This window comes from Oncorhynchus mykiss, chromosome 7 (genome assembly GCF_057628025.1).
Source record: "Oncorhynchus mykiss isolate SJ-2025 chromosome 7, ASM5762802v1, whole genome shotgun sequence".
Lineage (NCBI taxonomy): Eukaryota > Metazoa > Chordata > Actinopteri > Salmoniformes > Salmonidae > Oncorhynchus > Oncorhynchus mykiss.
This window is the reverse complement of record NC_143028.1, coordinates 72,712,895-72,726,302: the sequence shown is the minus strand read 5'-3', so window position 1 is coordinate 72,726,302 and position 13,408 is coordinate 72,712,895. Positions and strand designations below refer to the sequence as shown.

The following is a 13,408-nucleotide window of genomic DNA, read 5'->3' as shown; positions in this document are numbered from 1 at the left end:
TATGTGAGCTGCCAGGTATGTAAACCATTGTAACACAAGTTGACACACCTCGTGTAATGTGTGTATTTGTGTGAAAGCAAGCAAACAGATTAAATTAATACCTGCCTCCAGGACATTCAATTCTACATTTCCTCCGAGATAATCCTATCAATTTCTGATTATGTATCACAGTTCATGTATTTGGTGAGATGTGTGTCTTGTCTTTCAGAGTATCCCGTTTTCACACCACTGAACAAAGAAACAATGTCTGGCAAGGACAGTTTATTTAGCTCAGTGGAAAAGTAGGGTGAACAAATTGATTGTATTATTATAATTACATGTATAATTACATAGGATAACAAAACATACAGATAAATGACCAAATAAATGTGATAAAATAAAAATACATTTGGATAAGCAAACAAAATGGCCAATCTACTTAATACAGATAATAATTATTTTTCATAATTCGCAATAATTAAGTTTTCATAATATATTATATAAAAAGTTGTCCTGTTAGCCGCAGAACCAGTTATGGCAGGTTTTGTGAAATATTCATATATCCTATAAATACAATTCCTTCGTTTTATAATATTTAGCATTTAGTCTCGATCTTGTTTTTCCTGTACATGTGAAGTCATTTGCGACACTCATATCAGAAAGCTGTTGTGTCTAGGTAAGTGACAGGGGCGGCCTTGCTCACAGGTTACAAATTCCTCCGGAGAAATTGTCTCTATCTGAGGTTTATGGCCTGAAACATCTGTTGTAATTTCTGTCAAATTGAAATGTTATTACCTGGTCATTAAAGCCGTGGCAATGACAAAACCAGATGGCCTCCGCTGCTCTTACAACTCCTGCGTTTTTATGGTGTTGGTGAAAATTGAACCAAAGGGAGCGCTCCGCATTGTAAAATTAAGGCAATCATTCCCACATTCCCCAGACAAGGGAAGCAGTATCAAGGTTTGGCAGCGTAGGGCTGCAGGGTGATGAGGGCGCTCGGCTCCGGTGTTAGAGGTGGGAGTCGACTGTGTAACACACACATCCAGAACCACCCTGAGAGAAAGTAGTCCCGCTTACTGGGAGGGAGGTGGGGAGGGAGGGAGGGAGTTAGGGAGGCGGGGAGGGAGGGATGGAGGGAGGGTGGTGGGGAGGGAGGGATGGATGGATGGAGGGAGGGAGGGAGGTGGGGAGGGATGGGTCGATCAACTGCTGGGAGAGGAGGAGAAGGAGGAGGAGGAGGGGGAGGAGGGGGAGGAGGAGGAGGGGGGGACTGGTTGTCACTTGTGTGTTTATTAGGGAACATGGAGGCAAGAAGAGAGAGGAAAGGATGGTTGTAGGAGAAGAGAGATTTGGTGTAAAGAAAAAGAGAGGAGAGCGAGGTAGAGGGTTTGGCGGGTGACGGGTGTGATGGGGCAGTGGGGTGAGAGCAGTAAGCCGGGCAACACAGATGTGCTAGTTATTATACAACAGCTTCCACACTGTGTAAACGCCCTGTGAGGGGTGTGATGGGGTGGTAGTTATAATACAACAGCTTCCACACTGTGTAAACGCCCTGTGAGGGGTGTGATGGGGTGGTAGTTATAATACAACAGCTTCCACACTGTGTAAACGCCCTGTGAGGGGTGTGATGGGGTGGTAGTTATAATACAACAGCTTCCACACTGTGTAAACGCCCTGTGAGGGGTGTGATGGGGTGGTAGTTATAATACAACTGCTTCCACACTGTGTAAATGCCCTGTGAGGGGTGTGATGGGGTGGTAGTTATTAAACGACAGCTTCCACACTGTGTAAACGCCCTGTGAGGGGTGTGATGGGGTGGTAGTTATTATACAACAGCTTCCACACTGTGTAAACGCCCTGTGAGGGGTGTGATGGGGTGGTAGTTATTATACAACAGCTTCCACACTGTGTAAACGCCCTGTGAGGGGTGTGATGGGGTGGTAGTTATTATACAACAGCTTCCACACTGTGTAAACGCCCTGTGAGGGGTGTGATGGGGTGGTAGTTATTATACAACAGCTTCCACACTGTGTAAACGCCCTGTGAGGGGTGTGATGGGGTGGTAGTTATAATACAACAGCTTCCACACTGTGTAAACGCCCTGTGAGGGGTGTGATGGGGTGGTAGTTATAATACAACAGCTTCCACACTGTGTAAACGCCCTGTGAGGGGTGTGATGGGGTGGTAGTTATTATACCACAGCTTCCACACTGTGTAAACGCCCTGTGAGGGGTGCTAGTCCGTCTGTTTTTCCCTGTTTACATTCTCCTCTCCCCCTATCCTCCTCCTGGAATTTTCAGTATGCACCTTAGAAAAACGTTTTGAGGCTGAATTTATTGTTTAACACACATTTTACTTTATGTAGCAAAGTATTTGAATAGGTTTTCTGAGGGAGCAACAGCGTTCCACCCGAGCTCTTCAGAGGAAGAAGAGACAATAGTCGCTTTAATTTCCCCGCCGACATTCCTAACGAAGAATGGAACTTGCAAATGAATGAGAAGCAGACAAAGTCCATGTCTGGGTCACGGTACATCCCAGAGTCCTAGGTAACGCGATGGGACTTTTCCATATCCCCGCCCCAACCACTTCTTTCTGCTCTCTCCTCTGTGTTGCTTTGAGTTCCACAGCAGAGTACTAATATAGGAAACTCACACATTTGTCGGAGGGCTATTGAAATTCATCACGAACGCATCAAAAGCAATGCTGAATTGGGAGAATGTACACATGGTCATACTCTAACTGGAGGTAATTAAGTCCTATATTCCTTGTTTTGTGACTATACATGGGAATTAGCATGTATGAGAAACTCTTGCCTGCATTCCCTCCTGCTGGTTAACTTCGTCGTTCTCGAGGTGTCAAAATGGTGTCAGAGAGAGCTTCCTGTTTCCTCTTTTGCCAGGCCTGCCGTTCGCAGGTTCCCAGCGACAGACTTCCTCATATTACAGGATATACACCCAGACTGGTGAGGACTCGACTCCGACACGACTCCTAGACAACCGCCTGCCTTTGTGCCCCAGTTCTGGCATGGGTTAAGGTTATGTCTTTTGTGCCTGGACATGTAATATAAAATATATACTTATTAAACAGGTTCGGAGAATCTGCAATCTGATTAGCTGAAATGGGGATCCAGGACATTGACAGTTCCCTGTTAATCGCACTACATATGAAAGTAGAGCCAGCTATCAAAATGTACCTTGTCCCCAAGCTCGAATTACAGAGAGAGAGCCAGCTGGTGGGCAAGATTACATCAAAATATCAATAAGCCAACTCTGAGCCCTGAGCAAAACAAAAAACATGGCAGACAATTTCTCTCGCCTCTCCATCACCAGTAGTAACCACAACCTTCAATGAATGTTTGCCTAACGTTATATTGTCCAGTACAACACAAAGCAAATTGAAACATGGTGGCAGCAGTGGGTTTAATTTTCTAATGATTATGTCTATGATATAGCCTAATATATACTGTAAAATGTCAAATAAACACTTTCTCAAATAGCTGCCTGTCCCTTTTAATAGCTGGGCATCGGCACGAGGTTACCATGAACACAGCTCTGATATTCCCATGGTCATGTGCATAAAAAAATTAAATCATAATTCTGTCTTCATTGCCATGGTGCCACAAAAATGATTACACATCAAATTCAAGCTAGCAGTGATCAGATTCGCAGAGCAAAATTTGGGCGAGGCAGCAGCCTGGCATTTTGGAATCAATCCAAAACTAGTGAGATAAGTGAAAAAGTGAAAAAGTCTAATGTTGTCTGAGGTGGATCAGAAGAGGGCGACACTGCAAGGTGGGGGGAGGGGGGAGGGGGGGGGGTAAGGAAGGAAGTAGATGCCTGGCTCAGAATGAAGCCTGTCTCAATAAGCAGTCACTTAGGTCCCCCGACTGTTAGGGGGCACACTAACCAATGTTTTAATATACATTACTGTAAGAACAGTAAAATACACCAGGTGCAATATCAACATTTGGTTGGGCATCAGCAGTTTTTCTCTTGTTATGTCAGTTACCGACAGCCACTAAATTAGCCATGTCAGCTAACAATTTTTAGTCTAGACTTGTAGTATCATGGTCGAATACCAACCGGCTCAACCTCCAGGGAGCCCACATTGATTTAGTTAGTAATTCTCACTCAGATATCATATTAACATGGCATAAGTCATGGTAAAAAAATGTATAGAATTGCAGGAGATTTGCTTTAAAACTTCAAAAATGTCACTCCACCCCATGGCAAAATGTGTAGAATAGCAGGAAATTAACTTAAAACTACTTTTTTTCCTCTCCGCTATCAAGGGGGTACCACTAAAATGTTTTGCCGCAAGGTGGGGGGCCCCTCACACACATCAAGTAGAGCCCTGATTGAAGCAAATAAATGCCCAGGCTATTGATTGAATTTTTACATTCTACAATATTGGTTGAGAAATATTTAGTTGAGACTTTCCATATGCAAATGTTTACATTCAGTCAATATGTTAATATTTTCTTTAAAACTTGATGTAATAACGAAACATTTGGAAGGTATGTTTTTCAAGAATCAATGACAGTATAAATCAAGAAATATATGTCCCAATTAATCTTGGATTGCCCATTTAACCACAGTCAAGATATAGCCAGCTATGTTATTTTGTTTACAGTGCCTACCAAAGCTTATTGACAGTGGGGATAGTGTATTTGTGTCATTTCAAATAAGACAAATTTAGTTAGGGTTTAATAAACCGTTAAAAAATAACATTAATAGTGTCACCATTAATAGTGTTAATTAATAACATTAATTCATTTTTAAACATTAGGGTATATAATAACATTATTTGTTTATGAGGTGTTATATTGCCTTACAAGTACATTGTTATATGCAGTTACAGAGCATTATTAAACTGCAACGGTCACACTTTGAAGGAAATATATCTCCAAAAGGCCTAATGAAGCCTTCATTAAGCCTTCATAAGGCCTTCATAAGGTAACAAATCATTTGTTAATTAACATATGATGGGTAGACCTAGTGCGTTGCAAATTGTGGCGTAACCCTTTTGCCACCCTATAATGACATTAACAAATTATTCTTGAAGCATTTAGGTAGGCCTTATAATGGGTTTATGAAGGCTTAATTAAGCCTTTAATTTGCTTTAAGCAGTGCGGCTTGGTTGGGTTGTGTATCGGAGGACGCATGACTTTCAACCTTCGTCTCTCCCGAGCCCGTAAGAGAGTTGTAGCGATGAGACAAGATAGTAGCTACTAAACAATTGGATACCACGAAATTGGGGAGAAAAAGGGGGTAAAATTCAAAACAAAAAAACTAAAACAAAAAACAAAAAATATATATGCTTTATATTAAAGTGTGACTGTACCTCACATTTCTATAGGAAGGTAAATAATGTTATATTCTATAAGGCGCTATGAAATACATGTTTATAAGGCAATAATGTATTAAAGTGCTTCAAGTTGTTATTTTAATGCATGGACATGTATAAACCAATTATTGTGAACACACACTATAGTGGGTATACGTATAGGCCTAAGATATATCACAATATGCACACATTAAGGATCTTTAGAAACCAGTCAATGCCCTAGGGTCATTAGAATAAATGATTAATCCACACATAATGTCAACACCATAACAGACTTCCAGAGAAGCCCTAAGCGTGTGAGATTCTCGTCGTCTTTGTGTAAACAACGGTCGAGAGAGGCATTCTTTACCAAACAAAGATACAAAGGTGAGATAAAGCGATAGAGGAAGAGCTCAACTCCGCCTGAGCTATTTTGTTAACTGAAGAATATAGAGAGCCAATTGAAAGCAACTCCTGCGTAATGGCACAAGCACAGGCGCGCGCGGGATCACACTCACACTCTCACACACACACACACACACACACACACTGTAGAGCACTCGGCTCGCGGGTATTGAGAAAACCCTCAGGAGGAGGAACCAACATTTTTTCATTTACCCTTATCATCACTTCCTTACCAGCGCCAAAGCAAACACGCGCTCCTGAAGGTGTATGAAACACTTATCGAGAAACGGGTTCAATGTTTCGGATGAAAACGCAGCCTTAGATTCGCTGGAAAGCTGTCATTTCGGTTTATTAGACCGTAGTAGACGAACGATTCAAGAAATCCAAACTAAGTGCGCACACATTTCTAAAATCTGCAGTCATCATCACTTTGAAGAATAATAAATAGGCATCCACAGCGAGTAAAGACTGATCGTGCTTTGAGTTTGACTATTGAAAGTTCCAGTTTCATCTGTAGAAACGTTTTGCTATAGAGATTTGAACACGCTACGCCATATGGAGAGAGAACTGTGTTGAACAACTACCGGATTTTTTTTTCTCGACCTAAATCATGGTAAGTGGATTCATATGAGTATGAATATCATATTGCTTTTCAAAAGTATTATTGCCTGTTCAGAAAAATGAATAGCCTATGTTCATTCTGTGTGCAGTAATCGATTTTTTTGAGCACTTTAATTATCTTTATAGGTTATAGGATACAATTCAACAGAAAAAGTTAAACTAAAGTTAAATTAGGCCAGTATTGTTTTTCAAGCAGTAGTTTTCCAGAGTGGGGCAATACATATAACAATGATGATACTCATAATATTTGTTGGTTTTGGGCCTAAACATCTCCTAGCCGTTTCAACTGACCGACTATGTAGGCCACTTCAGTTCCCACAAACTTCATTTTGAACATTATTGGTAAAAGTGCATAGTATTTTTAGCATCTTTCTTTAGTAAATAACACCAATATCCATTTGACTTCATCACTCAGGCTAGCCTAATGCCTACTTGCTTGAAAACTGAATTCACAGCATATAAATGTGGCTACAGTATATGGGACAGTGACTGATGTTTCTTATCAGAAGTTTCCTTTCTCCTCCATGTATTTACATTAAAAAAATATATTATTAGAAGTTTGCATTGCAGTAAACTACTGTGCATATAATAAAGGAGCCTGTGAGACAAATATATTTCAATTCTATTTCCAATCAGAATGTACAGTACAGTAAGCTAGTTTCCTCATTTGGAAACGTTTTGAAATACATTGCACTGCAGGTTAAAGCTCACACAACACCTACTTGACAGTATAGCTCATAGAGTAGACCTAGACCTATATTTGTTATATCATTTCAACAACAATTTAAATGAGTTCTGATCACTATAATTATATTATTGTCGTATATAATAGGCTAGTGCAGCAATGGGCAACTTTGATGGCCACAAAAATTCGGAAATATAAAAATAAATTAATAAAGAGAGTCACACACTCCATATATAAACTCCCAGTAATTTATTGGGTAAATCACCAACGTTTCGGCATCACTGTGCCTTCTTCAGAAAATCGGAACTCATCACAGGGGCCGCAGTGGCTCGAGGGTCTGTGTACCCACATCCAGACCCACTCATGCAGTCTGAGCCCTAGCCTTTTAGCTAAGCAAGTTTGCTGGAATTCTACACGTTGTGCCAATGGGTCTGAGAGAAGATTTAGCAATTATATATCTAATTTTATGCAATTCTACTCATTTTGAAAAGGGTGGAGAGAAAAATTTATTAATTAATTCCTTGCAATTCTATACATTTTGCCATGTCGGGGAGAGAAATGGTTGCAGTCTTTTTTTTTATATGATATCTGGGTGCGAGTGACTAACAAAATCAATGGGGGCCCCTGGCGGTAATTTAACCATGATTACTACACGTTTAGATAGCAGGCTAAACTAATTTAACAATCACAACATGGTTATCTGACATGGCTTCGAGTGACTGTCAGTGACTGACATAAGAAGAGAAAAACTGATGAAATTGCAGATTGTGTATTCCACTATTCTAACACTCGACAGTAAGTTGAGACCCCGATTGAGTAAAATCCATTTTTTAAACAACATAACCTTTTTACTCCATGGCAGCGTTACAGTCCAAGGACTGACTGGGTGTGACTTGTCTATCTACTGATTTGTAAATCTAAGTTTTTCCATGTTTTATTTACGCCAAATCACTGTGTGTGTGTGTGTGTGTGTGTGTGTGTGTGTTTGTGTGTGTGTGTGTGTGTGTGTGTGTGTGTGTGTGTGTGTGTGTGTGTGTGTGTGTGTATGTGTGTATGTGTGTGTGTGTGTGTGTGTTGGAGTAAATTGTCTGTCTCTATACTAACGTTGTGTTGGGGGAGTATACCATTCGGTCCTACTTCTTTAAAGCTCTTTATTTTCCTTGGTGGTAGTTGAATCCTTTCAACACTTGTGCTTGGCCTAAGTACTGAAGAATACAGCTAATCACGGAGGCCTTTTTCTTGCCAGGAAACTAATTAAGTAATTTCAGGGAACCACACTAAGGATTTCTCCAAAGACAGGTATTCATGTTTCTCAAGGACCCCTTCATAGCTCCGATCTAAAATGGCCCTCTGTGTTTTGGTAGCCATTCCAATCACCTTTAAACACTCGTAGATCACGACAGCTTCGTTCAGAAGTGTTCAGTCTGGATCTCTCCTTCTTGCTCGGAGCACAAAAAATAACAAAAGCATTTTTTTTGTGTCTGAGAAATGCAGACAAGAGATCCATTGACATTTTGCTCCACACCTAATACTGCATAGAATAAACATTCAGTCATCACTTGCACATGGATATTAATTTACTTGAATTGTTGAGGTGATCAAATATTACAATACATACATTTCCATAAGACTTATAGGAAAGCTATTAAAATAATGATACATTTATTGATCATATATTTATTGACCTTTATATCTTTAATTCATATATTAACATTTAATATACTTTTAATACACTTTATTGGTCGATCGCACAGACAGTCCAACCAAAAATACCCAACCGCTCTGAAAGACACACAGTCCAACCAAAAATACCCAACCCCTCTGAAAGACACACAGTCCAACCAAAAATACCCAACCGCTCTGAAAGACACACAGTCCAACCAAAAATACCCAACCGCTCTGAAAGACACACAGTCCAACCAAAAATACCCAACCCCTCTGAAAGACACACAGTCCAACCAAAAATACCCAACCGCTCTGAAAGACACACAGTCCAACCAAAAATACCCAACCACTCTGAAAGACACACAGTCCAACCAAAAATACCCAACCACTCTGAAAGACACACAGTCCAACCAAAAATACCCAACCGCTCTGAAAGACACACAGTCCAACCAAAAATACCCAACCACTCTGAAAGACACACAGTCCAACCAAAAATACCCAACCGCTCTGAAAGACACACAGTCCAACCAAAAATACCCAACCGCTCTGAAAGACACACAGTCCAACCAAAAATACCCAACCACTCTGAAAGACACACAGTCCAACCAAAAATGCCCAACCACTCTGAAAGACACACAGTCCAACCAAAAATACCCAACCGCTCTGAAAGACACACAGTCCAACCAAAAATACCCAACCGCTCTGAAAGACACACACAGTCCAACCAAAAATACCCAACCGCTCTGAAAGACACACAGTCCAACCAAAAATACCCAACCGCTCTGAAAGACACACAGTCCAACCAAAAATACCCAACCGCTCTGAAAGACACACAGTCCAACCAAAAATACCCAACCGCTCTGAAAGACACACAGTCCAACCAAAAATACCCAACCCCTCTGAAAGACACACACAGTCCAACCAAAATATGCCTTTTGCTTTTAACCCAACCCCTCTGAAAGACGCAAATAAAGGTTTTTGGAGAGGTGCGGGGGGCTGCCACACTGGGCAGCTGTTGTGGGGGGTTATAAGTGCCTTGCTCACGGGCACAACAGCATCTAGGTTTTGATACCAGCAACTCTTAGGTTGCCAGCTCATTTACCAACAGGTTTTTCACGTCGGACCCGGGCTCCGACCTGGCAATCCTCCAGGTTCTGGCTTGCCTCTCTAACCACTAGGCTACCGGCCGACTGTGATAGTACAGTACTTAACTTATTCAGTTAACTGAAGATAGTATCATTCAGTTATATTGGCTGAAATTGTACTCAATGATGCCCTCCTTCCTATAGGCCTACAGGGCATGTGGTTTAGACACAGGAAGAGTATTCATTTCATATCTATCAAATATAATTGTTTTGAGCAAATCCATCTCTGTTTGTGTTTATTTTCCATGAAACTGCATTGGCAGCTAGATTACAACCCACCATTTTGTATTTCAGAAAACAACCAAGTATTCATCTAATGAAATAGGACTCACATATTAACTCTTTTTCCCAATTGTCTCCAAATATTCTCTATCCAAGTCAATTATCTGAAATATACTTGTGGAGCAAACACTGCATCAACCACAGAGTTTTTATCGAAGCAAAAGACTGAATATAAATCATCAGAAACCTGATCCCTATCTGAATTTCTACCCCCACAAATAACATTTGGGGAATGAAAAAAAGTGGACCACAAACCGAAGGCAGTTTGTGCTGGGGGGTTTGATTTAACACAGTGTTTCGTATCTTAATAACATTAGGCCCCATTTTTAGAACAGCCTTCTGCTTCGCAGAACCCTCTCCCTTCATGGTTCCTATTACTTGAGTCTAATAAATCGTGAATAAGCAGGAGCCTAAAGTCCTGGATCGAGGAGAATTCCCCATCCTGTACCGCGAGGCACCCCCTCTTAAGAAAACACAAATTAAATCCAAACTCCTCTATAGCCAAAGGTTTGTGGAATGATAAATATTATCATAGGAAGCTCTGCTCTTCCTGACTTTATCTTAGCAATGGATCCACTCCTGATAAATATAATGGATCCACTCCTGATAAATATAATGGATCCACTCCTGATAAATATAATGGATCCACTCCTGAAAATATAATGGATCCACTCCTGAAAATATAATGGATCCACTCCTGAAAATATAATGGATCCACTCCTAATAAATATAATGGATCCACTCCTGAAAATATAATGGATCCACTCCTGAAAATATAATGGATCCACTCCTAATAAATATAATGGATCCACTCCTGAAAATATAATGGATCCACTCCTGAAAATATAATGGATCCACTCCTGAAAATATAATGGATCCACTCCTAATAAATATAATGGATCCACTCCTGAAAATATAATGGATCCACTCCTGAAAATATAATGGATCCACTCCTGATGAATACAAAGAAACCACTCCTGATAAATGCAATGGACCCACTCCTGAAAATATAATGGATCCACTCCTGATAAATATAATGGATCCACTCCTGATAAATATAATGGATCCACTCCTGAAAATATAATGGATCCACTCCTGATAAATATAATGGATCCACTCCTGATAAATATAATGGATCCACTCCTGAAAATATAATGGATCCACTCCTGATGAATACAAAGAAACCACTCCTGAAAATATAATGGATCCACTCCTGATAAATATAATGGATCCACTCCTGATGAATACAAAGAAACCACTCCTGATAAATGCAATGGACCCACTCCTGATAAATATAATGGATCCACTCCTGAAAATATAATGGATCCACTCCTGATAAATATAATGGATCCACTCCTGATGAATACAAAGAAACCACTCCTGATAAATGCAATGGACCCACTCCTGATAAATATAATGGATCCACTCCTGATACATATAATGGATCCACTCCTGATGAATGCAATGGACCCACTCCTGATAAATATAATGAATCCACTCCTGATAAATATAATGGATCCACTCCTGATGAATGCAGTGGATCCACTCCTGATAAATATAATGGAGCCACTCCTGATAAATATAATGGATCCACTCCTGATGAATGCAGTGGATCCACTCCTGATAAATATAATGGATCCACTCCTGATAAATATAATGGATCCACTCCTGATAAATAAAATGGAACCACTCCTGATAAATATAATGGATCCACTCCTGATAAATGCAGTGGATCCACTCCTGATAAGTATAATGGATCCACTCCTGATAAGTATAATGGATCCACTCCTGATAAATATAATGGATCCACTCCTGATGAATGCAATGGATCCACTCCTGATAAACATAATGGATCCACTCCTGATAAATATAATGGATCCACTCCTGATGAATGCAATGGATCCACTCCTGATAAATATAATGGAGCCACTCCTGATAAATATAATGGATCCACTCCTGATAAATATAATGGATCCACTCCTGATAAACATAATGGATCCACTCCTGATAAATATAATGGATCCACTCCTGATGAATGCAGTGGATCCACTCCTGATAAATATAATGGATCCACTCCTGATAAATGCAGTGGATCCACTCCTGATAAATATAATGGATCCACTCCTGATAAATATAATGGATCCACTCCTGATAAATAAAATGGAACCACTCCTGATAAATATAATGGATCCACTCCTGATAAATGCAGTGGATCCACTCCTGATAAATATAATGGATCCACTCCTGATAAGTATAATGGATCCACTCCTGATAAATATAATGGATCCACTCCTGATAAATATAATGGATCCACTCCTGATAAATATAATGGATCCACTCCTGATGAATATAATGGATCCACTCCTGATAAATATAATGGATCCACTCCTGATAAATATAATGGATCCACTCCTGATAAATATAATGAATCCACTCCTGATAAATATAATGGATCCACTCCTGATGAATGCAATGGATCCACTCCTGATAAATATAATGGATCCACTCCTGATAAATATAATGAATCCACTCCTGATAAATATAATGGATCCACTCCTGATAAATATAATGGATCCACTCCTGATAAATATAATGAATCCACTCCTGATAAATGCAATGGACCCACTCCTGATAAATATAATGGATCCACTCCTGATACATATAATGGATCCACTCCTGATGAATGCAATGGACCCACTCCTGATAAATATAATGAATCCACTCCTGATAAATATAATGGATCCACTCCTGATGAATGCAGTGGATCCACTCCTGATGAATGCAATGGATCCACTCCTGATAAACATAATGGATCCACTCCTGATAAATATAATGGATCCACTCCTGATGAATGCAATGGATCCACTCCTGATAAATATAATGGAGCCACTCCTGATAAATATAATGGATCCACTCCTGATGAATGCAGTGGATCCACTCCTGATAAATATAATGGATCCACTCCTGATAAATATAATGGATCCACTCCTGATAAATAAAATGGAACCACTCCTGATAAATATAATGGATCCACTCCTGATAAATGCAGTGGATCCACTCCTGATAAATATAATGGATCCACTCCTGATAAGTATAATGGATCCACTCCTGATAAATATAATGGATCCACTCCTGATAAATATAATGGATCCACTCCTGATAAATATAATGGATCCACTCCTGATAAATATAATGGATCCACTCCTGATAAATATAATGGATCCACTCCTGATAAATATAATGGATCCACTCCTGATAAATATAATGAATCCACTCCTGATAAATATAATGGATCCACTCC

General features: G+C 39.9%; 1 protein-coding gene across 2 annotated transcripts in view; it reads left to right on the top strand.

Annotated features, from left to right (window-relative positions):
• Positions 1 to 5,786: 5,786 nt before the first annotated feature.
• eya2 (EYA transcriptional coactivator and phosphatase 2) overlaps positions 5,787 to 13,408 on the top strand; it is a 58,621-nt gene continuing 50,999 nt past the window's right edge. The window contains exon 1 of one of the 2 annotated variants that reach the window (XM_036984140.2): positions 5,787 to 6,322. The gene's annotated coding sequence lies outside the window, so the exon portion shown is untranslated. The remainder of the gene's footprint in view (positions 6,323 to 13,408) is intronic. The other variant, XM_036984142.2, reaches the window with a different exon arrangement.